Source organism: Balaenoptera ricei, chromosome 5 (genome assembly GCF_028023285.1).
Source record: "Balaenoptera ricei isolate mBalRic1 chromosome 5, mBalRic1.hap2, whole genome shotgun sequence".
Lineage (NCBI taxonomy): Eukaryota > Metazoa > Chordata > Mammalia > Artiodactyla > Balaenopteridae > Balaenoptera > Balaenoptera ricei.
In genome coordinates this window covers 20,912,963-20,939,136 of record NC_082643.1, presented here as the reverse complement: position 1 = coordinate 20,939,136, position 26,174 = coordinate 20,912,963, and positions in this window count along the sequence as shown.

Here is a 26,174-nt window from a genome sequence, read left to right as displayed (position 1 = left end):
TGTGGGTTTCAGTAGTTGTGGCTCACGGGCTCAGTAGTTGTGGCCTGTGGACTCTAGAGCACAGGCTCAGTATTTGTGGTGCACGGGCTTAGTTGTTCCATGGCATGTGGAATCTTCCTGGACCAGGGCTTGAACCCTTGTCCCCTTTATTGGTAGGCAGATTCTTAACCACTGCACCTCCAGGGAAGCCCCTGGTTACTTGTTCTTGAACTTTTGAGCCTCAGCAATTATGAGAAAACAAAAATATTCTGTTGTTTATAAAATACCAAGTCTCTCGTATTTTGTTTTAGCAGTCAAAGAGCTGGCTGAGGAGAAATATCTCTGAGCTTGAAGACATATCAAGAGAAACCTTTAAATCTCAAAAGAAAAGAGAAAATGGGCAGGAAAGAAATCAACAAAACAGAGTAATCAATAATTGTGGAACAATGAAAAATGCTGTGACCTATACATAATGGGTATAGCAGGAGGAGAATAAAGATAATAAAGAACAGAAAATATTTTTTTAAAAATGACTGAGAATCTCCCCAAATGAATGTCTGACACTAAATCCACAACATCCAAACTTAGAAGAACATATGAATAGTAAAGAAAACTGACCAATATCTCTCAGGAACATCAATGCAAAAATCCTCAACAAAATATTACCAAATCGAATCCAACAATATTTTGAGAGAATTTTATATCATGAATGAGAGGGAATAATCCCAGGTATGAAAGGCTGGTTCAACATTCTAAAATCAAATAATTATATCCATCATATCAACACCTTAAAGACAATCATTAGCATATCAATAGATTCAGAAGACCTTTGAAAAAATCTAACACCCATTCTTCATAAAAACTCTCAGTTAAAGAAATAGACTGGAGCTTTCTCAAGTTGATAACAAAGATTTACAGGAAACTTTTATCTTACATCATGATTAATGGTCAAAAACATGAAGCTTTTCCACTAAGTTCAGGTAAAAGCAAGGATGTCCCCTTTCATGACTCCTTTTCCATATTTTACTCCAAGTCCTTGCTAATGCAATAAGGCACGAAAATAAATAAAACAAATGCAGATTGGGTAGAAAAAAAATGAAAGCAATCTAAATAAAATGTGGACCAATATACTTTATGGACACCTCACCAAAGAAATAGACACTATGCATATAAGTATACAAAAGAATAATCCAGATTACATGCTGCCATGAAAAAGCAAATTAAAAATACAATTACATACCACTATGTAACACTTAGAATGGCTAAAATGTGAACAATGACAAGAACAAATTCTGTAGGAGATGTGGAACAATAGGAAATGTCATTTGTTATTGGTGGAAATGAAAAATAATACAGCTACTTTGGTAGTCTGATTGACCCTTGCTATAATATTGAACATTCCCTTACTGTAAAATCTGGCAAGTGTTCTCATGGATATTTACTGAAAGTAGTTTAAAACATACTTCCAGAGGAAAACCTGCATATGGATATTTATAACACCTAATTCAATATTGCCAAAATGTGAATGAAACTAAGGTGTCCTCCAATTGGTGAATGAAATGATATTGTATTAATATATTCTGGGAATGGGATAATATTGAACACTAAAAAAGTAAGCTATCAAGCCATATTAAGAGATGGGAATTCTTTTTTTTTTTCTTTTGAAATGTAGGTGATTTTCTTTATTTTGTAATTTAAATTTTATTGGAGTATAGTTGATTTACAATGTTGTGTTCATTTCAACTGCACAGCAAGTGATTCAGTTACACATATGCATGTATTCATTCTTTTTCAGATTCTTTTCTGATAAAGGTATTTCCCAGAATACTGAGTAGAGCTCCCTGTGCTATACAGTAGGTCCTTGTTGCTTATCTGTTATATATAGTAGTATTCGTATGTTTACCCCATGTTCCTGATTTATCCCTACCCCCCACCTTTCCCCTTTGGTAACCATAAGTTTGTTTTCCAAGTCTGTGAGTCTGCCTCTGTTTTGTAAGTTAGTTCATTTGTATCAATTTTTAGCTTCCACCTAGAAGTGATATCATACAATATTTGTCTTACTCTGTCTGACTTACTTCACTTAGTACAATCATCTCTAGGTCCATTCTTGTTACTGCAATTGGCATTATTTTCTTCTATTTTATGGCTGAGTCATATTCCATTATATATATATATGTATCACATATTCTTTACGTATATTCATATGTTGATGGACATTTTGGTTGCTTCCATGTCTTCGCTATTGTAAAGAGTGTTGCAGTGAACATTGGGGAAGATGTGTCTTTTCGATTTATGCTTTCCTCCAGATATGCGCACAGGAGTGAACTTGCTGGATCATCTGGTAGCTCTATTTTATTTTATTTTATTTCATTTCATTTCAATTTCAATTTTTTTGGAGTATAGTTGATTTACAATGTTGTGTTACTTTCTGCTGCACAGCACAGTGAAGCAGTTATACATATATCCAATCCTTTTTGGATTCCTTTCCCATACAGGTCATTACAGAGTATTGAGTAGAGTTCCCTGTGCTATACAGTAAGCCCTTATTTGTTATCTCTTTTATATATAGTGGTGTGTATATGTCAATCCCAATTTCCAATTTATCCCTCCCACCTCCCCTTACTCTGGTAACCTCCATTCTGTGCTCCATAGTGGCTGTTACCAATTGGCATTGCCACTGATAGCATAGAATTGGTGGCGCAGTGGTTAAGAATCTGCCTGCCAGTTCAGGGGACACAGGTTCGAGCCCTGGCCCGGGAAGATCTCACATGCCACAGAACAAGTAAGCCCGTGCACCACAACTACTCAGTCTGTGCTCTAGAGCCCACGAGCCACAACTACTGAAGCCTGTGTGCCTAGAGCTTGTGCTCCACAACAAGAGAAGCCACCACAAAGAGGAGGCTTCGTACCACAACGATGAGTAGCCCCCGCTTGCTGCAACTATAGAAAAGCCGCGCACAGCAACGAAGACCCAACGCAGATTTAAAAGAAAAAAAAGTGGTAGGTTTCTCTTTTTTCCACACCCTCTGAAGCATTTCTTGTTTGTAGACATTGTGATGAAGGCTATTCTGAGTGGTTCCAGGTGATACTTCTTTGTACATCTGATTTGCATTTGTCTAATATAAAGCAATGGTGAGTATCTTCACATGTGCTTTTTTTTTTGAACAGTGTCCGTAAAATTTACCCTTTGAAAAAGGGTTATTGAAAGGTTGCCTTGTTTTGAAGTCTATTTCGATTACCTACCCCAAGACATTTTTTGAGGGCTGTTGTCATTTACAGCTCCCCAGGCATTGTGAATATGAAGTGCGTATAAGGTCCAGTTTTAGAATTGTTGTTATGGGAAACAGAAGGTGGCAGGATTTCTACTGTCCCTCTCTGGTTACTGACACAACCTTAGATGTAGGGCAAGTCCTGTTCTTGGGTTTTAAATTAGAGTGGAATGTGCCTGACCAAACATGTAAGGGCTTCTGTCCCATTCCTTCTTCCCCCTTACCCTTCATCCCCCGAACAAGTATAAAGCCCTGCAAAATCACCTGTTGAGGGTGCTGTCTTGTAGAGTGGGATGACCCTTACGAAGGAGTCGGGAGGTCGGAACCCAAACACCAGGATATGTTGAGAGCAGGTGATTTTCCAAATGTCATCCAGCCCAGAGAGTCCACCATCCTTTGGGTGTCAGAGGGTTGGTTTAGTAGTATGAGGGCACACTTATATCTGGAGATAGTGATCCCATGCAGAGGGGACCAGGTACTACACGTTCAAGGGAGGCGAAATAGCTGGCATATCCTCCCGAGGTCCTCAGGCCCACAACAGTCCAGCCTTGGGACCAAATTGTGTCTGTGTCCAGGGATGTGACACTAGTACGTTCACTGCGACTTAACAAATTTAGTGATCATTTTTCTTGTCTTTAAATTAATTTTAAATTTATAATGGAGTATATAGTTGATTTATCATGTTGTGTTCATTTTTGCCATACACCAACATGATTCGTTTATACAGAGATAACTATATATTCTTTTTAGAATTATTTTCCCATTGAGGTTACTAAAGGGTGTTGAGAAGAGTTCCAAGTGCTCTACAGCAGGTCCATGTTGATTACAAGTTTTCTCTCTGTAAATATGTATATACTAACTCCAACCTCATGATTTATGCCTGCAACACACCTTTCCAGTTTGGTAACCATAAGTTTGTGTTCTAAGTCTGGGACTCTGTTTCTGTGTGGTAAGATAGTACCTTTCTATCAATTTTTAGATTCCACCGATAAGTAATATCATATGATATTTTTCATTGTCTGATTTATGACACTTAGTATGAATGTATGTAGGTCCTTCTGAGTGGCCCTAAAAGGCCTTATTTCATTCATTTCATGGCTGAGTAATATTCCATTGTACATATCTACCATAATTTCTTTATCTATTCTTCCTTCCAAGGAATTTTAGGTAGCTTCCGAGTAGAGGCTCTTGTAAACGGGGCTGCATAAATTTTAGAGTGCCTGGGTCCTGTCAATTTACATTTTTTCCAAGATACAGGCCCAGGAGTGGAAGCGCCATATGCTCTGAAGCTCTGGTTTTTAGATTTTTAAGGAATGACCACCCACTTCTCCAGAGTGGCTGTTAGCAATTTATATTCCCACCATCAGCTTGTCAGGGTTCCCTTTTCTCCACGCCCTGTCCTGCATTTCAGGTTTTACAGTTTGTGAGGTTGGCCATTCTGACTGGTGCGAAGTGATATCTCTTTGTAGTATTAATTTACATTGTCCGCCTGTTTTGTTGGCCAAAAATGGAGTAAGGGTTTTTCCTGAATATATTAAGGAATAACGCATACGGCCTTTTTGGCAAACTGCATCATTGGCGATGTTCAGCAGCTTTGCATGTGCTTTAATGACGAGTGCAAACTACCCCTTGAAATCCCTTTCCTGCAATTCTGCCTTGCTTACAAGGCCTTTACGAATGCTTGGCTCAAGAAATGACTCCATTAGAGGTGTCAATTACAACCCTGCATGTTTGTGAATTGCAGTGCCCCTGAGCACCGGTTTTCAACTTGTTTAGGGAAGCAGACACAAAGGGGCAGGATTTCTACAGACCCATTCCAGTTACTGGGGCACCTGAAGGATAGGGAAATTCTTCTTCCAGGTAGGAAACTAGAGTGGCATATGCCTGTCCAAACATCTAAGGCTTGTGTCTCATTCCATCCCCCCATTCCCCTTCTTCACCGGAAAATTCCAAGCCGTGCAAAACCGGCTGTTGAGTGTGCTGCCTTCCCAAAGTGGGGAGACTCTAAGGAAAGGAGCTGGGGAACCCGAATACCAGGAGATGTGGAGATGAGGTGACTTTTCCAAACTCTTCCCGATCAGACGGTGTACCATCCTCTGGATGTGCCATGCATGTTTTAGCTGTAGGAAGGGTCCCCTGCACCTGGAGATATGGGACCCATGGAATGGGGGCCAGGCAGTATTACTCTAAAAGTGCTGCATTTGCTGTCCCATCCTCACGAAGCCTCTCAGACCAACGAGTGTAGAGCCTTAGGTCCCATCCAGCTCTGTGTCTAGATGTGGTCAGGCCAGGTTGCATCACAGCCCTTGAACAAATTTTGTAAGAATTTCTCTCTCTCTCACTGTCTTTATTTTGTTCTTGTTATTTAATTTTATAATGGGGTATAGCTGATTTTCAATACCGTGTTTCTTCCTGCTCTACATCTATCCACTTGATTCACTTAAAGAGAGACATCAATGAATTCTTTTACAGATTCTTACCAGTCTTATATATCCTTTTCCGGTGACAACAGTGTGCTGAGCCCAGCTCTTTGAGCTATAGAGTAGGTCCTGTCGAATACCTGTTTTGTTTATGGAACCGTATCTGTGCTAATTTCAACCTCCTGGTTTATGCATCACTCCACCCTACCTTTCTCCTTTAGCAGCCATAAGTGTGTTTTCTAAATGTGCGACTCCGTTTCTGTTTTGCAATTGCGTTCATGTGTAGACATTTTTAGATACTATCTATAAGTGATACCTTATGATAAGTCTTTTTTTATGTCTGACTTATGTCACTTAGAATAATCGTACCTCAGTCTCCACGAGTTGCTGCCACTGGCCTTATTTCATTGATTTACTTGCTGAGTAATATCCCATTGTACATAAGTACCACATCTTCTTTATCCATTTTATCCTTCCAAGGACATGTAAGTTGTACCCAAATCGAGGCATTTCTAAACAGAGCAGGCCTAAACTTTGGGGTGCCTGTGTCCTGTCGATTTTTTGGTTTTCCCAAGATATACGCCCATGAGGGGAAGTGTTGTATGCTCTGTAGCTCTGCTTTTTAGATGTTTTAGGATACAGCATACACTTCTCAAGAGTGGCCGGTGGCAATTTACATCCCGCCCATCAGCGTAACAAGGCTCCCTTTTCTCCATGGCCTGTCCTGCATTTCTGGTTTTTACACTTTTTAAGGATGGGCCTTTTGACCAATGCGAAGTGAGACATTTTTGTAATGCTGATTTGCATTGCCCGCTTGCTTAGTTGGCCAAAAAGGGCGTCTGCGTTTTATCCAGAATACACTCAGGAAAAAACGCATACGCTCTTTTTGGCCAACAGCATAAATGTTAAAGTCTTGTCGCTTTTCATGTGCTTTAAAGGCGATTCGAATCTACCTCCTGAAATCTGTTTCCTGCAATTCTGCCTTGCTTTCAAATCCTCTTCGTTGCCTTCCCTCAATATATTTTTGGACGATACTTATCAATAATAACTCTGCAGGGTTGTGAATTGCAGTGCCCCTGAGCTCCATTTTTCAACTCGCTTTTTTGGGAGCTGGCCGCAAAACCGCAGGATTGCTTCAGGCTCTCTTCTGGTTCCAGGGCGCAGGCTGAGCCTGTGGTAAATTCTCCTTCCTGATGGGCAATTAGAGTGACATGTTCCTGTCCCAACACCTAGAGCTTGTCTCTCATTGGTTCCCCCTCTTCCCTTTCATCCTCCGGACAAATTGCAAACTGTACAAAACAGGAGGTTAAAGGTGCTGATTCTCCAAGTGGGGAGATTTTCAGTACAGCGGCTGGAATGGCGAGCCCGTGCACCAGGAGATGAAAAACGAGGTGCGTTTTCGAAACCTTTCCCGATCACACGGTGTACCATCCTCTGGGTTTCCCATGCATGTTTTGGCTGTAGGAAGATTCCCTTAAGCCTGGAGATTTGGGACCCATGGAATGGGTATCACACAGTATTACTTTAAAGGGTCTGCATTTGCTCACCCAAGCTCACCACGCACTCCTCTCATCCCCAAGGGTATCCGTCCTTATGTCTCATCCATCTCTGGGTCTAGATTTGGTCAATTCAGGTTGCATCACAGCCCCTGAACGAATTTTGTAAGAATGTCTCTCTCTTTCACTGTCTTTGTTTTTTGTTTTTTTTTTCCTAATTTATTTATATAATGGGGTTTAGCTGGTTTTCACTGCTGTGTTTACGCCGCTTTACACCCACATGTTTCACTTACAGAGACATATAAATACATAGGTTTTAAGATTCTTACTAGTCAGATATATTCTTTTGTGGTGAATAGGGGGTGTTGAGTCCAGTTCATTGAGCAAGAGGTAAGTCTTGTCTATTACATATTTGCTTCATGGAACGGTATCTGTGCTAATTTCAAACCCTTGTTTTATGCATCTCCCCACCTCACCTTTCCCCTTAAGCAGCCATAATTTTTTTGCTGAATGTGTGCCTCTGTTGTGTTTTGTAATTCAGTTCATGTGTAGCGCTTTTTACATTCCTTCTGTAAGTGATATCTTATGATATGTTTCTTTTTCTGTGTGACTTAACTCACTTAGAATCATCGTACCTAAATCTCCTCATTATGATGCTCCTAGTCTTTTTTTTTTTGAAATTTCATATAAATTTTTTAAACATCTTTATTGAAGTATAATTGCCTTACAATGGTGTGTTAGCTTCTGCTTTTTAACAAAGTGAATCAGTTATACATATACAATATGTTCCCATATCTCTTCCCTCTTGCATCTCCCTCCCTCCGACCCTCCTCATCCCACCCCTCTAGGTGGTCACAAAGCACCGAGCTGATCTCCCTGTGCTATGCGGCTGCTTCCCACTAGCTATCTATTTTACATTTGGTAGTGTATATATGTCCATGACACTCTCTCACCCTGTCACACCTCACCCCACCCCCTCCCCATATCCTCAAGTCCATTCTCTAGTAGGTCTGTGTCTTTATTCCCATCTTGCCACTAGGTTCTTCATGGCCTTTTTTTTCCCCTTAGTTTCCGTATATATGTGTTAGCATACTGTATTTCTTTTTCTCTTTCTGACTTACTTCACTCTGTATGACAGACTCTAACTCCATCCACCTCATTACAAATACCTCCATTTCATTTCTTTTTATGGCTGAGTAATATTCCATTGTATATATGTGCCACATCTTCTTTATCCATTCATCTGTCGATGGACGTTTAGGTTGCTTCCATGTCCTGGCTATTGTAAATAGAGCTGCAATGAACATTTTGGTACATGACTCTTTTTGAACTATGGTTTTCTCAGGGTATATGCCCAGTAGTGGGATTGCTGGGTCGTATGGTAGTTCTATTTGTAGTTTTTTAAGGAACCTCCATACTGTTCTCCATAGTGGCTGTATCAATTTACATTCCCACCAACAGTGCAAGAGTGTTCCCTTTCCTCCACACCCTCTCCAGCATTTATTGTTTCTAGATTTTTTGATGATGGCCATTCTGACCGGTGTGAGCTGACATCTCATTGTAGTTTTGATTTGCATTTCTCTAATGATTAATGATGTTGAGCATTCTTTCATGTGTCTTTTGGCCATCTGTATATCTTCTTTGGAGAAATGTCTATTTAGGTCTTCTGCCCATTTTTGGATTGGGTTGTTCGTTTTTTTTTTTGTTATTGAGCTGCATGAACTGCTTGTAAATCTTGGAGATTAATCCTTTGTCAGTTGCTTCATTTGCCAATATTTTCTCCCATTCTGATGGTTGTCTTTTCGTCTTGTTTATGGTTTCCTTTGCTGTGCAAAAGCTTTTAAGTTTCATTAGGTCCCATTTGTTTATTTGTGTTCTTATTTCCATTTCTCTGGGAGCTGGGTCAAAAAGAATCTTGCTGTGCTGTATGTCATAGAGTGTTCTGCTTGTAGTAATCTCTCATGATCTTTTGTATTTCTGCAGTGTCAGTGGTTACTTCTCCTTTTTCATTTCTAATTCTATTGATTTGAGTCTTCTCCCTTTTTCTCTTGATGAGTCTGGCTAATGGTTTATCAATTTTGTTTATCTTCTCAAAGAACCAGCTTTTAGTTTCATTGATTTTTGCTATTGTTTCCTTCATTTCTTTTTCATTTATTTCTGACCTGATCTTTATGATTTCTTTCCTTCTGCTGGCTTTGGGTTTTTTTTGTTCTTCTTTCTCTAATTGCTTTAGGTGCAAGGTTAGGTTGTTTATTCGAGATGTTTCCTGTTTCTTGAGGTAGGCTTGTATTGCTATAAACTTCCCTCTTAGCACTGCTTTTGCTGTGTCCCATAGGTTTTGGTTCATCGTATCTCCATTGTCATTTGTTTCTAGGTATTTTTTGATTTCCCCTTTGATTTCTTCAGTGATCACTTCGTTATTAAGTAGTGTATTGTGTAGCCTCCATGTGTTTGTATTTTTTACAGATCTTTTCCTGTAATTGATATCTAGTCTCATAGCGTTGTGGTCAGAAAAGATACTTGATACGATTTCAATTTTCTTAAATTTACCAAGGCTTGATTTGTGACCCAAGATATGATCTAGCCTGGAGAATGTTCCATGAGCACTTGAGAAAAACGTGTATTCTGTTGTTTTTGGGTGGAATGTCCTATAAATATCAATTAAGTCCATCTTGTTTAATGTATCATTTAAAGCTTGTGTTTCCTTATTTATTTTCATTTTGGATGATCTGTCCATTGGTGAAAGTGGGGTGTTAGAGTCCCCTACTATGATTGTGTTGCTGTCGATTTCCCCTTTTATGGCTGTTAGTATTTGCCTTATGTATTGAGGTGCTCCTATGTTGGGTGCATAAATATTTACAATTGTTATACCTTCCTCTTGGATCGATCCCTTGATCATTATATAGTGTCCTTCTTTGTCTCTGTAATATTCTTTATTTTAAAGTCTGTTTTGTCTGATATGAGAATTGCTACTCCAGCTTTCTTTTGATTTCCATTTGCATGGAATATCTTTTTCCATCCCCTCACTTTCAGTCTGTATGTGTCTCTAGGTCTGAAGTGGGTCTCTTGTAGACAGCATATATATGGGTCTTGTTTTTGTATCCATTCAGCCAGCCTGTGTCTTTTGGTGGGAGCATTCAATCCATTTACATTCAAGGTAATTATCAATATGTATGTTCCTATTCCCATTTTCTTAAATGTTTTGAGTTTGTTCTTGTAGGTGTTTTCCTTCTCTTGTGTTTCTTGCCTAGAGAAGTTCCTTTAGCATTTGTTGTAAAGCTGGTTTGGTGGTGCTGAATTCTCTCAGCTTTTGCTTGTCTGTAAAGGTTTTAATTTCTCCATCAAATCTGAGTGAGATCCTTGCTGGGTAGAGTAATCTTGGTTGTAGGTTTTACTCCTTCATCACTTTAAGTATATCCTGCCACTCCCTTCTGGCTTGCAGAGTTTCTGCTGAAAGATCAGATGTTAACCTTATGGGGATTCCCTTGTGTGTTATTTGTTGTTTTTCCCTTGCTGCTTTTAATATGTTTTCCTTATATTTAATTTTTGACAGTTTGATTAATATGTGTCTTGGCGTGTTTCTCCTTGGGTTTATCCTGTATGGAACTCTCTGTGCTTCCAGGACTTGATTAACTATTTCCTTTCCCATATTAGGGAAGTTTTCAACTATAATCTCTTCAAATATTTTCTCAGTCCCTTTCTTTTTCTCTTCTTCTTCTGGGACCCCTATAATTCGAATGTTGGTGAGTTTAATGTTGTCCCAGAGGTCTCTGAGACTGTCTTCAATTCTTTTCATTCCTTTTTCTTTATCCTGCTCTGCAGTAGTTATTTCCACCATTTTATCTTCCAGGTCACTTATCCTTTCTTCTGCCTCAGTTATTCTGCTATTGATCCCATCTAGAGTATTTTTAATTTCATTTATTGTGTTTTTCATCGTTGCTTGGTTCCTCTTTAGTTCTTCTACGCCCTTGTTAAATGTTTCTTTCATTTTGTCTATTCTATTTCCAAGATTTTGGATCATCCTTACTATCATTATTCTGAATTCTTTTTCAGGTAGACTACCTATTTCCTCTTCATTTGTTAAGTCTGGTGTGTTTTGACCCTGCTCCTTCATCTGCTGTGTGTTTTTCTGTCGTCTCATTTTGCTTATCTTACTGTGTTTGGGGTCTCCTTTTCACAGGCTGCACGTTCGTAGTTCCCATTGTTTTTGGTATCTGTCCCCAGTGGCTAAGGTTGGTTCAGTGGGTTGTGTAGGCTTTCTGGTGGAGGGAACTAGTGCCTGAGTTCTGGTGGATGAGGCTGGATCTTGTCTTTCTGGTGGGCACGTCCACGTCTGGTGGTGTATTTTGGGTTGTCTGTGGCCTTATTATGATTTTAGGCAGCCTCTCTGTTAATGGATGGGGCTGTGTTCCTGTCTTGGTAGTTGTTTGGCATAGGGTGTCCAGCACTGTAGCTTGCTGGTCGTTGAGTGAAGCTGGGTCTTGATGTTGAGATGGAGATCTCTGAGAGATTTTTGCCATTTGGTATTACGTGGAGCTGGGAGGTCTCTTGTGGACCAGTGTCCTGAAGTTGGCTCTCCCACCTCAGAGGCACGGCCCTGATGCCTGGCTGGAGCACCAAGAGCCTTTCATCCACATGGCTCAGAGTAAAAGGGAGAAAAAATAGAAAGAAAGAAAGAAAGAAAGAAAGAAAGAAAGAAAGAAAGAAAGAGGCTATAATATAGTGAAGTAAAATAAAGCTATTATAAAGCAAAGCTATACAGACAAAATCTCACCCAGAAGCATACACATATACACTCACAAAAAAAGGAAAAGGGGAAAAATTAATATATCCTGCTCCCAAAGTCCACCTCCTGAATTTGGGATGATTCATTGTCTATTCAGGTATTCAACAGATGCAGGCACATCAAGTTGTTTGTGGAGTTTTAATCTGCTGCTTCTGAGGCTGCTGGGAGAGATTTCCCCTTCTCTTCTCTGTTCGCACAGCTCCTGGGGTTCAGCTTTGGATTTGGACCCGCCTCTGTGTATAGGTCACCTGAGGGCGTCTGTTCCCCACCCAGACAGGACGGGGTTAAAGGAGCAGGTGCTTCGGGGGCTCTGGCTCACCCAGGCCGCGGGGAGGGAGGGGTACAGAGGAGGCGGGGTGAGCCTGCGGCGGCAGAGGCCGGCATGACGTTGCAGCAGCCTGAGGCATGCAGTGCGTTCTCCCGGGGAAGTTGTCCCCAGATCACGGGACCCTGGCAGTTGCGGGCTGCACCGGCTCCCGGGAGGCGCGGTGTGGAGAGTGACCTGTTCTCACACACAGGCTTTTTGGAGGTGGCAGCAGCAGCCCCAGCGTCTCACGCCCGTCTCTGGGGCCCGCGCTGATAGCCGCGACTCGCGCCAGTCTCTGGCGTTCATTTAGGTGGCGCTCTGAATCCCCTCTCCTTGCACGCCGCGAAACAAAGAGGCAAGAAAAAGTCTCTTGCCTCTTCGGCAGCTGCAGACGTTTTCCCGGTCTCCCTCCCAGCCAGTTGTGGTGCGCTAACCCCTTCAGGCTGTGTTCACGCCGCCAACCCCAGTCCTCTCCCTGCAATCCAACTGAAGCCAGAGCCTAAGCTCCCAGCCCCGCCCGCCCCGGCGGGTGAGCAGACAAGCCCCTCGGGCTGCTGAGTGCTGCTCGGCGCCGAGCCTCTGTGCGGGAATCTCTCCATTTTTTCCTCTGCGCCCCTGTTGCTGTGGGATCCGCGCTGATAGCCGCGGCTCGCGCCCGTCTCTGGAGTTCGTTTAGGCGGCGCTCTGAATCCCCTCTCCTCGCTCACCAGGAAACAAAGAGGGAAGAAAAAGTCTCTTGCCTCTTTGGCAGCTGCAGACATTTTCCCGGACTGCCTCCCGGCTAGCTGTGGTGCACTAACCCCTTCAGGCTGTGTTCACGCCGCCAACCCCAGTCCTCTCCCTGCGATCCAACTGAAGCCCGAGTCTCAGCTCCCAGCCCCGCCAGCCCCGGCGGGTGAGCAGACGAGCCTCTCGGGCTGGTGAGTGCTGCTCGGCGCCAAGCCTCTGTGCGGGAGTCTCTCCGCTTTGCCCTCCACACACCTGTGGCTGTGCTCTCCGCCGTGACTCCGAAGCTTCCCCCTTCTGCCACCTGCAGTCTCTGCCCGCGAAGGGGCTTCCTAGTGCGTGGAAATCTTTCCTCCTTCACGGCTCCCTCCCACTGGTGCAGGTCCCGTCCCTATTCTTTTGTCTCTGTTATTTCTTTTTTCTTTTGCCCTACCCAAGTATGGGGGGGGTTTCTTGCCTTTTGGGAGGTCCGACGTTTTCTGCCAGCAATCAGTGGGTGTTGGGTAGGCGCAATTCCACGTGTAGAGGTATTTCTATTGTATCTGTGGGAAGGAATGTGATCTCCGCGTCTTACTCTTCTGCTATCTTCTCTCCTCCCCTGATGCTCCTAGTCTTATGACATTGATTTCATGGATGAGTGATATTCGATTGTACATAATTGCCATAACATCTTTATCCATGATTCTCGTTCCTGAGATATTTAAGGTGTACCAAAGTCTAGGTTCTTGTAAACAGAGCAGCCCTAAACTTTGAGGTGCCTGTGTCTTGTTGATTTTTAGTTTTCCGAATTTATACGCCCATGAGTGGTAGTGCCCTATGTTCTCTAGCTGTGTGTTTTAGATGTTTTAGGATACACCATACACTTCTACAGAGTGGCTGTTGGCAACTTACATCCCACGCATCAGTGTAACAAGGCTCACTTTTCTCCATGGCCTGACCTGCAATTCTGGTTTTTATAGTTTTTTCAGGATGGCTCTTTGACCGATGGGAAGTGAGACTTGTTTGTACTGCTGATTTGCATTTCCCGCTTGCTTGATTGGCCAAAAAGAGCGGATGCGTTTTTTTCCTGAATATATTCAGGAAAAAACGCATACGCTCTTTTTGGCCAGAGCATCATTGTTAAAGTCTTGCCGCTTTTCATGTGCTTTAAAGGCGATTCGAATCTACCTCCTGAAATCTGTTTCCTGCAATTCTGCCTTGCTTTCAAATCCTCTTCGTTGCCTTCCCTCAATATATTTTTGGACGATACTTATCAATAATAACTCTGCAGGGTTGTGAATTGCAGTGCCCCTGAGCTCCATTTTTCAAATCGATTTTTGGGAGCTGGCCGCAAAACCGCAGGATTGCTTCAGGCTCTCTTCTGGTTCCAGGGTGCAGGCTGAGTCTGTGGTTAATTCTTCCTCCTGATGGGCAATTAGAGTGACAAGTGCCTGTCCCAACACCTAGAGCTTGTCTCTCATTGGTTCCCCTCTTGCCTTTCATCCTCCGGACAAATTGCAAACTGTACAAAACAGGAGGTTAAGGGTGCTGATTCTCGAAATGGCGAGATTGCCAGTACAGCGGCTGGAATGGCGACCCCGTGCACCAGGAGATGAAAAACGAGGTGCGTTTTAGAAACCTTTCCCGATCAAACGGTGTACCAACTTCTGGGTTTCTCATGCATGTTTTCGATGTAGGAAGATGCCCTTGAACCTGGAGATTTCGGACCCATGGGATGGGTACCACGCAGTATTACTTTAAAGGGTCTGTGTTTGCTCACCCAACCTCACCAAACCTCTCAGCCCCAAGAGTGTCCACCCTTATGTCTCATCCAGCTGTGTGTCTACATATAGTCAATTCAGGTTGCATCACAGCCCCTGAACGAATTTTGTAAGAATTTCTCTTTCACTGTCTTTGTTTCATGGGTTTTTAAAAGTAATTTATTTTTATAATGGGGTTTAGCTGCTTTTCACTGCTGTGTTTATGCCACTTTATACCCACTTGACTCACTTTCAGAGAGATATCAATCCATAGGTTTTAAGATTCTTAAGAGTCAGATATATTCTTGTGTGGTGAATAGGGGGTGTTGAGTCCAGTTCACTGAGCAAGGAGTAGGTCTTGTCTATTACATATTGGGTTTATGGAACGGTATCTGAGCTAATTTGAAACCCTTGTTTTATGCATCACCCCACCTCACCTTTCCCGTTCAGCAGCCATAGTGTGTTTTCTAAATGTGTGACTCTGTTCTGTTTTGTAATTCAGTTCAAGTGTAGGGATTTTCACATTCCCTCTATAAGTGTTAGATTATGATAAGTGTCTTTTTCTGTGTGACTTATTTCACTTAGAATAGTCGTACCTAAATCCATTCATCATGCTGCTACTAGCATTATAAGATTGATTTCATGGCTGAGTGATATTCCATTGTACATACGGACCACAACTTCTTTATCCATGTTTCTCTTTCCTGGGATATTTAAGGTGTAATAAAGTGGAGGTTGTTGTCAACAGAGCAGCCCTAATCTTCGGGGTGCCTCTGTCTTGCTGCTTTTTAGTTTTCCCAATTTATACGCCCATGAATGGAAGTGCCCTATTCTCTCTAAGCTGTGTTTTTTAGATATTTCAGGACACACCGTACACTTCTCCAGAGTGGCTGTTGGCAATTTACATCCCGTCCATCAGCGTAGCAAGGCTCCCATTTCTCCATGGCCTGTCCTGCATTTCTGGTTTTGACACTTTTTTCAGCATGACCATTTTGACCGATGGGAAACGAGACTTCTTTGTAGCGCTGATTTGCCTTTCCAGGTTGCTTGGTTGGCCAAAAAGGGCGTATGCGTTTTTTCCTGAATATATTCAGGAAAAAACGCATACGCCCTTTTTGGCCAAGGGCAACATTGTCGACGTTTTGCCGCTTTTCATGTGCTTTAAAGGCGATTCGAATGTACCTCCTGAAATCTGTTTCCTGCAATTCTGCCTTGCTTTCAAATCCTCTTCGTTGCCTTCCCTCAATATATTTGGGGATGAGAGTTATCATTTATACCTCTGCAGGTTTGTGAATTGCAGTGCCCCTGAGCTCCGTTTTTCCACTCGCTTTTTTGGGAGCTGTTCACAAAAGCCCAGGATTGCTTCAGGCCCTATTCTCGTTCCGGGGGGGCAGGCTGAGCCTGTGGTTAATTCTTCCTCCTGATGGGAAAATAGAGTGACCTGTGCCTGTCCCAACACCTAGAGCTAGTCTCTCATTGGTTCCCCCTCCTTCTTTTCATCCTCAGGACAAATTGCAACCTGTACGGAAAAGGAGGTTAAAGGTGCTGCTGATTCTCCAAGGAGGGAGATTGCTAGTAAAGCGGCTGTAATGGCCACCCCGAGCACAAGGAGATGAGAAATGAGGTGCGTTTTAGAAACCTTTCCCGGTCACACGGTGTACCAACTTCTGTGTTTCTCATGCATGTTTTCGATGTAGGAAGAGGCCCTTGAACCTGGAGATTTGGGACCCATGGGATGGGTACCACGCAGTATTACTTTAAAGGGTCTGTGTTTGCTCACCGAAGCTCACCAAACCTCTCAGCCCCAAGAGTGTCCACCCTTATGTCTCATCCAGCTGTGTGTCTACATATGGTCAATTCAGGTTGCATCACAGCCCCTGAACGAATTTTGTAAGAATTTCTCTTTCACTGTGTTTGTTTCATGGGTTTTTAAAAGTAATTTATTTTTATAATGGGGTTTAGCTGCTTTTCACTGCTGTGTTTATGCCGCTTTACACCCACTTGACTCACTTTCAGAGAGATATCAATCCATAGGTTTTAAGATTCTTACTAGTCAGATATATTCTTGTGCGGTGAATAGGGGGTGTTGAGTCCAGTTCACTGAGCAAGGAGTAGGTCTTGTCTATTACATATTGGGTTTACGGAACGGTATCTGAGCTAATTTGAAACCCTTGTTTCATGCATCACCCCACCTCACCTTTCCCATTCAGAAGCCATAGTGTGTTTTCTAAATGTGTGACTCTGTTCTGTTTTGTAATTCAGTTTAAGTGTAGGGATTTTAACATTCCCTCTATAAGTGTTAGATTATCATAAGTGTCCTTTTCTGTGTGACTTATTTCACTTAGAATCGTCGTACCTAAATCCATTCATCATGCTGCTACTAGCATTATAAGATTGATTTCATGGCTGAGTGATATTCCATTGTACATACGGACCACAACTTCTTTATCCATGTTTCTCTTTCCTGGGATATTTAAGGTGTAATAAAGTGGAGGTTGTTGTCAACAGAGCAGCCCTAATCTTCGGGGTGCCTCTGTCTTGCTGCTTTTTAGTTTTCCCAATTTATACGCCCATGAATGGAAGGGCCCTATTCTCTCTAAGCTGTGTTTTTTAGATATTTCAGGACACACCGTACACTTCTCCAGAGTGGCTGTTGGCAATTTACATCCCGCCCATCAGCGTAGCAAGGGTCCCATTTCTCCATGGCCTGTCCTGCATTTCTGGTTTTGACACATTTTTCAGCATGACCATTTTGACCGATGGGAAACGAGACTTCTTTGTAGCGCTGATTTGCCTTTCCAGGTTGCTTGGTTGGCCAAAAAGGGCGTATGCGTTTTTTCCTGAATATATTCAGGAAAAAACGCATACGCCCTTTTTGGCCAAGGGCAACATTGTCGACGTTTTGCCGCTTTTCATGTGCTTTAAAGGCGATTCGAATGTACCTCGTGCAATTCTGCCTTGCTTTCAAATCCTCTTCGTTGCCTTCCCTCAATATATTTGGGGATGAGAGTTATCATTTATAACTCTGCAGGTTTGTGAATTGCAGTGCCCCTGATTTCCGTTTTTCCACTCGCTTTTTTGGGAGCTGGCCGCAAAAGCGCAGGACTGCTTCAGGCCCTATTCTGGTTCCGGGGGGGCAGGCTGAGCCTGTGGTTAATTCTTCCTCCTGATGGGAAAATAGAGTGACCTGTGCCTGTCCCAACACCTAGAGCTAGTCTCTCATTGGTTCCCCCTCCTTCTGTTCATCCTCAGGACAAATTGCAAGCTGTACGGAACAGGAGGTTAAAGGTGCTGCTGATTCTCCAAGGAGGGAGATTGCTAGTAAAGCGGCTGTAATGGCCACCCCGAGCACAAGGAGATGAGAAATGAGGTGCGTTTTAGAAACCTTTCCCGGTCACACGGTGTACCAACTTCTGGGTTTCTCATGCATGTTTTCGATGTAGGAAGAGGCCCTTGAACCTGGAGATTTGGGACCCATGGGATGGGTACCACGCAGTATTACTTTAAAGGGTCTGTGTTTGCTCACCCAACCTCACCAAACCTCTCAGCCCCAAGAGTGTCCACCCTTATGTCTCATCCAGCTGTGTGTCTACATATGGTCAATTCAGGTTGCATCACAGCCCCTGAACGAATTTTGTAAGAATTTCTCTTTCACTGTCTTTGTTTCATGGGATTTTAAAAGTAATTTATTTTTATAATGGGGTTTAGCTGCTTTTCACTGCTGTGTTTATGCCGCTTTACACCCACTTGACTCACTTACAGAGAGATATCAATCCATAGGTTTTAAGATTCTTACTAGTCAGATATATTCTTATGCAGTGAATAGGGGGTGTTGAGTCCAGTTCACTGAGCAAGGAGTAGGCCTTGTCTATTACATGTTGGGTTTATGGAACGGTATCTGAGCTAATTTGAAACCCTTGTTTTATGCATCACCCCACCTCACCTTTCCCGTTCAGCAGCCATAGTGTGTTTTCTAAATGTGTGACTCTGTTCTGTTTTGTAATTCAGTTCAAGTGTAGGGATTTTAACATTCCCTCTATAAGTGTTAGATTATGATAAATGTCTTTTTCTGTGTGACTTATTTCACTTAGAATCGTCGTACCTAAATCCATTCATCATGCTGCTACCAGCATTATAACATTGATTTCATGGCTGAGTGATATTCCATTGTACATACGGACCACAAGTTCTTTATCCATTTTTCTCTTTCCTGGGATATTTAAGGTGTAATAAAGTGGAGGTTGTTGTCAACAGAGCAGCCCTAATCTTCGGGGTGCCTCTGTCTTGCTGCTTTTTAGTTTTCCCAATTTATACGCCCATGAATGGAAGGGCCCTATTCTCTGTAAGCTGTGTTTTTTAGATATTTCAGGACACACCGTACACTTCTCCAGAGTGGCTGTTGGCAATTTACATCCCGCCCATCAGCGTAGCAAGGCTCCCATTTCTCCATGGCCTGTCCTGCATTTCTGGTTTTGACACTTTTTTCAGCATGACCATTTTGACCGATGGGAAACGAGACTTCTTTGTAGCGCTGATTTGCCTTTCCAGGTTGCTTGGTTGGCCAAAAAGGGCGTATGCGTTTTTTCCTGAATATATTCAGGAAAAAACGCATACGCCCTTTTTGGCCAAGGGCAACATTGTCGACGTTTTGCCGCTTTTCATGTGCTTTAAAGGCGATTCGAATGTACCTCCTGAAATCTGTTTCCTGCAATTCTGCCTTACTTTAAAATCCTCTTCGTTGCCTTCCCTCAAGATATTTGGGGATGAGAGTTATTATTTATAACTCTGCAGGTTTGTGAATTGCAGTGCCCCTGAGCTCCGTTTTTCCACTCGCTTTTTTGGGAACTAGCCGCAAAAGCGCAGGATTGCTTTAGGCCCTATTCTGGTTCCGGGGGGGGGGGGGCAGGCTGAGCCTGTGGTTAATTCTTCCTCCTGATGGGAAAATAGAGTGACCTGTGCCTGTCCCAACACCTAGAGCTAGTCTCTCATTGGTTCCCCCTCCTTCTGTTCATCCTCAGGACAAATTGCAAGCTGTACGGAACAGGAGGTTAAAGGTGCTGCTGATTCTCCAAGGAGGGAGATTGCTAGTAAAGCGGCTGTAATGGCCACCCCGAGCACAAGGAGATGAGAAATGAGGTGCGTTTTAGAAACCTTTCCCGGTCACACGGTGTACCAACTTCTGTGTTTCTCATGCATGTTTTCGATGTAGGAAGAGGCCCTTGAACCTGGAGATTTGGGACCCATGGGATGGGTACCACGCAGTATTACTTTAAAGGGTCTGTGTTTGCTCACCCAACCTCACCAAACCTCTCAGCCCCAAGAGTGTCCACCCTTATGTCTCATCCAGCTGTGTGTCTACATATGGTCAATTCAGGTTGCATCACAGCCCCTGAACGAATTTTGTAAGAATTTCTCTTTCACTGTCTTTGTTTCATGGGTTTTTAAAAGTAATTTATTTTTATAATGGGGTTTAGCTGCTTTTCACTGCTGTGTTTATGCCACTTTATACCCACTTGACTCACTTTCAGAGAGATATCAATCCATAGGTTTTAAGATTCTTACTAGTCAGATATATTCTTGTGCGGTGAATAGGGGGTGTTGAGTCCAGTTCACTGAGCAAGGAGTAGGTCTTGTCTATTACATATTGGGTTTACGGAACGGTATCTGAGCTAATTTGAAACCCTTGTTTCATGCATCACCCCACCTCACCTTTCCCATTCAGAAGCCATAGTGTGTTTTCTAAATGTGTGACTCTGTTCTGTTTTGTAATTCAGTTCAAGTGTAGGGATTTTAACATTCCCTCTATAAGTGTTAGATTATCATAAGTGTCCTTTTCTGTGTGACTTATTTCACTTAGAATCGTCGTACCTAAATCCATTCATCATGCTGCTACTAGCATTATAAGATTGATTTCATGGCTGAGTGATATTCCATTGTACATACGGACCACAACTTCTTTATCCATGTTTCTCTTTCCTGGGATATTTAAGGTGTAATAAAGTGGAGGTTGTTGTCAACAGAGCAGCCCTAATCTTCGGGGTGCCTCTGTCTTGCTGCTTTTTAGTTTTCCCAATTTATACGCCCATGAATGGAAGTGCCGTATTCTCTCTAAGCTGTGTTTTTTAGATATTTCAGGACACACCGTACACTTCTCCAGAGTGGCTGTTGGCAATTTACATCCCGCCCATCAGCGTAGCAAGGGTCCCATTTCTCCATGGCCTGTCCTGCATTTCTGGTTTTGACACATTTTTCAGCATGACCATTTTGACCGATGGGAAACGAGACTTCTTTGTAGCGCTGATTTGCCTTTCCAGGTTGCTTGGTTGGCCAAAAAGGGCGTATGCGTTTTTTCCTGAATATATTCAGGAAAAAACGCATACGCCCTTTTTGGCCAAGGGCAACATTGTCGACGTTTTGCCGCTTTTCATGTGCTTTAAAGGCGATTCGAATGTACCTCCTGAAATCTGTTTCCTGCAATTCTGCCTTGCTTTCAAATCCTCTTCATTGCCTTCCCTCAATATATTTGGGGATGAGAGTTATCATTTATACCTCTGCAGGTTTGTGAATTGCAGTGCCCCTGAGCTCCGTTTTTCCACTCGCTTTTTTGGGAGCTGGCCACAAAAGCGCAGGACTGCTTCAGGCCCTATTCTGGTTCCGGGGGGGCAGGCTGAGCCTGTGGTTAATTCTTCCTCCTGATGGGAAAATAGAGTGACCTGTGCCTGTCCCAACACCTAGAGCTACTCTCTCATTGGTTCCCCCTCCTTCTGTTCATCCTCAGGACAAATTGCAAGCTGTACGGAACAGGAGGTTAAAGGTGCTGCTGATTCTCCAAGGAGGGAGATTGCTAGTAAAGCGGCTGTAATGGCCACCCCGAGCACAAGGAGATGAGAAATGAGGTGCGTTTTAGAAACCTTTCCCGGTCACACGGTGTACCAACTTCTGGGTTTCTCATGCATGTTTTCGATGTAGGAAGAGGCCCTTGAACCTGGAGATTTGGGACCCATGGGATGGGTACCACGCAGTATTACTTTAAAGGGTCTGTGTTTGCTCACCGAACCTTACCAAACCTCTCAGCCCCAAGAGTGTCCACCCTTATGTCTCATCCAGCTGTGTGTCTACATATGGTCAATTCAGGTTGCATCATAGCCCCTGAACGAATTTTGTAAGAATTTCTCTTTCACTGTCTTTGTTTCATGGGATTTTAAAAGTAATTTATTTTTATAATGGGGTTTAGCTGCTTTTCACTGCTGTGTTTATGCCGCTTTACACCCACTTTACTCACTTACAGAGAGATATCAATCCATAGGTTTTAAGATTCTTACTAGTCAGATATATTCTTGTGCGGTGAATAGGGGGTGTTGAGTCCAGTTCACTGAGCAAGGAGCAGGCCTTGTCTATTACATGTTGGGTTTATGGAACGGTATCTGAGCTAATTTGAAACCCTTGTTTTATGCATCACCCCACCTCACCTTTCCCGTTCAGCAGCCATAGTGTGTTTTCTAAATGTGTGACTCTGTTCTGTTTTGTAATTCAGTTCAAGTGTAGGGGTTTTCACATTCCCTCTATAAGTGTTAGATTATGATAAGTGTCTTTTTCTGTGTGACTTATTTCACTTAGAATCGTCGTACCTAAATCCATTCATCATGCTGCTACTAGCATTATAAGATTGATTTCATGGCTGAGTGATATTCCATTGTACATACGGACCACAACTTCTTTATCCATTTTTCTCTTTCCTGGGATATTTAAGGTGTAATAAAGTGGAGGTTGTTGTCAACAGAGCAGCCCTAATCTTCGGGGTGCCTCTGTCTTGCTGCTTTTTAGTTTTCCCAATTTATACGCCCATGAATGGAAGGGCCCTATTCTCTCTAAGCTGTGTTTTTTAGATATTTCAGGACACACCGTACGCTTCTCCAGAGTGGCTGTTGGCAATTTACATCCCGCCCATCAGCGTAGCAAGGCTCCCATTTCTCCATGGCCTGTCCTGCATTTCTGGTTTTGACACTTTTTTCAGCATGACCATTTTGACCGATGGGAAACGAGACTTCTTTGTAGCGCTGATTTGCCTTTCCAGGTTGCTTGGTTGGCCAAAAAGGGCGTATGCGTTTTTTCCTGAATATATTCAGGAAAAAACGCATACGCCCTTTTTGGCCAAGGGCAACATTGTCGACGTTTTGCCGCTTTTCATGTGCTTTAAAGGCGATTCGAATGTACCTCCTGAAATCTGTTTCCTGCAATTCTGCCTTGCTTTCAAATCCTCTTCGTTGCCTTCCCTCAATATATTTGGGGATGAGAGTTATCATTTATACCTCTGCAGGTTTGTGAATTGCAGTGCCCCTGAGCTCCGTTTTTCCACTCGCTTTTTTGGGAGCTGGCCGCAAAAGCGCAGGACTGCTTCAGGCCTTATTCTGGTTCCGGGGGTGCAGGCTGAGCCTGTGGTTAATTCTTCCTCCTGATGGGAAAATAGAGTGACCTGTGCCTGTCCCAACACCTAGAGCTAGTCTCTCATTGGTTCCCCCTCCTTCTGTTCATCCTCAGGACAAATTGCAAGCTGTACGGAACAGGAGGTTAAAGGTGCTGCTGATTCTCCAAGGAGGGAGATTGCTAGTAAAGCGGCTGTAATGGCCACCCCGAGCACAAGGAGATGAGAAATGAGGTGCGTTTTAGAAACCTTTCCCGGTCACACGGTGTACCAACTTCTGGGTTTCTCATGCATGTTTTCGATGTAGGAAGAGGCCCTTGAACCTGGAGATTTGGGACCCATGGGATGGGTACCACGCAGTATTACTTTAAAGGGTCTGTGTTTGCTCACCGAACCTTACCAAACCTCTCAGCCCCAAGAGTGTCCACCCTTATGTCTCATCCAGCTGTGTGTCTACATATGGTCAATTCAGGTTGCATCACAGCCCCTGAACGAATTTTGTAAGAATTTCTCTTTCACTGTCTTTGTTTCATGGGATTTTAAAAGTAATTTATTTTTATAATGGGGTTTAGCTGCTTTTCACTGCTGTGTTTATGCCGCTTTACACCCACTTGACTCACTTACAGAGAGATATCAATCCATAGGTTTTAAGATTCTTACTAGTCAGATATATTCTTGTGCGGTGAATAGGGGGTGTTGAGTCCAGTTCACTGAGCAAGGAGCAGGCCTTGTCTATTACATGTTGGGTTTATGGAACGGTATCTGAGCTAATTTGAAACCCTTGTTTTATGCATCACCCCACCTCACCTTTCCCGTTCAGCAGCCATAGTGTGTTTTCTAAATGTGTGACTCTGTTCTGTTTTGTAATTCAGTTCAAGTGTAGGGGTTTTCACATTCCCTCTATAAGTGTTAGATTATGATAAGTGTCTTTTTCTGTGTGACTTATTTCACTTAGAATCGTCGTACCTAAATCCATTCATCATGCTGCTACTAGCATTATAAGATTGATTTCATGGCTGAGTGATATTCCATTGTACATACGGACCACAACTTCTTTATCCATTTTTCTCTTTCCTGGGATATTTAAGGTGTAATAAAGTGGAGGTTGTTGTCAACAGAGCAGCCCTAATCTTCGGGGTGCCTCTGTCTTGCTGCTTTTTAGTTTTCCCAATTTATACGCCCATGAATGGAAGGGCCCTATTCTCTCTAAGCTGTGTTTTTTAGATATTTCAGGACACACCGTACGCTTCTCCAGAGTGGCTGTTGGCAATTTACATCCCGCCCATCAGCGTAGCAAGGCTCCCATTTCTCCATGGCCTGTCCTGCATTTCTGGTTTTGACACTTTTTTCAGCATGACCATTTTGACCGATGGGAAACGAGACTTCTTTGTAGCGCTGATTTGCCTTTCCAGGTTGCTTGGTTGGCCAAAAAGGGCGTATGCGTTTTTTCCTGAATATATTCAGGAAAAAACGCATACGCCCTTTTTGGCCAAGGGCAACATTGTCGACGTTTTGCCGCTTTTCATGTGCTTTAAAGGCGATTCGAATGTACCTCCTGAAATCTGTTTCCTGCAATTCTGCCTTGCTTTCAAATCCTCTTCATTGCCTTCCCTCAATATATTTGGGGATGAGAGTTATCATTTATACCTCTGCAGGTTTGTGAATTGCAGTGCCCCTGAGCTCCGTTTTTCCACTCGCTTTTTTGGGAGCTGGCCGCAAAAGCGCAGGACTGCTTCAGGCCCTATTCTGGTTCCGGGGGGGCAGGCTGAGCCTGTGGTTAATTCTTCCTCCTGATGGGAAAATAGAGTGACCTGTGCCTGTCCCAACACCTAGAGCTAGTCTCTCATTGGTTCCCCCTCCTTCTGTTCATCCTCAGGACAAATTGCAAGCTGTACGGAACAGGAGGTTAAAGGTGCTGCTGATTCTCCAAGGAGGGAGATTGCTAGTAAAGCGGCTGTAATGGCCACCCCGAGCACAAGGAGATGAGAAATGAGGTGCGTTTTAGAAACCTTTCCCGGTCACACGGTGTACCAACTTCTGGGTTTCTCATGCATGTTTTCGATGTAGGAAGAGGCCCTTGAACCTGGAGATTTGGGACCCATGGGATGGGTACCACGCAGTATTACTTTAAAGGGTCTGTGTTTGCTCACCGAACCTTACCAAACCTCTCAGCCCCAAGAGTGTCCACCCTTATGTCTCATCCAGCTGTGTGTCTACATATGGTCAATTCAGGTTGCATCACAGCCCCTGAACGAATTTTGTAAGAATTTCTCTTTCACTGTCTTTGTTTCATGGGATTTTAAAAGTAATTTATTTTTATAATGGGGTTTAGCTGCTTTTCACTGCTGTGTTTATGCCGCTTTACACCCACTTGACTCACTTACAGAGAGATATCAATCCATAGGTTTTAAGATTCTTACTAGTCAGATATATTCTTGTGCGGTGAATAGGGGGTGTTGAGTCCAGTTCACTGAGCAAGGAGCAGGCCTTGTCTATTACATGTTGGGTTTATGGAACGGTATCTGAGCTAATTTGAAACCCTTGTTTTATGCATCACCCCACCTCACCTTTCCCGTTCAGCAGCCATAGTGTGTTTTCTAAATGTGTGACTCTGTTCTGTTTTGTAATTCAGTTCAAGTGTAGGGGTTTTCACATTCCCTCTATAAGTGTTAGATTATGATAAGTGTCTTTTTCTGTGTGACTTATTTCACTTAGAATCGTCGTACCTAAATCCATTCATCATGCTGCTACTAGCATTATAAGATTGATTTCATGGCTGAGTGATATTCCATTGTACATACGGACCACAACTTCTTTATCCATTTTTCTCTTTCCTGGGATATTTAAGGTGTAATAAAGTGGAGGTTGTTGTCAACAGAGCAGCCCTAATCTTCGGGGTGCCTCTGTCTTGCTGCTTTTTAGTTTTCCCAATTTATACGCCCATGAATGGAAGGGCCCTATTCTCTCTAAGCTGTGTTTTTTAGATATTTCAGGACACACCGTACGCTTCTCCAGAGTGGCTGTTGGCAA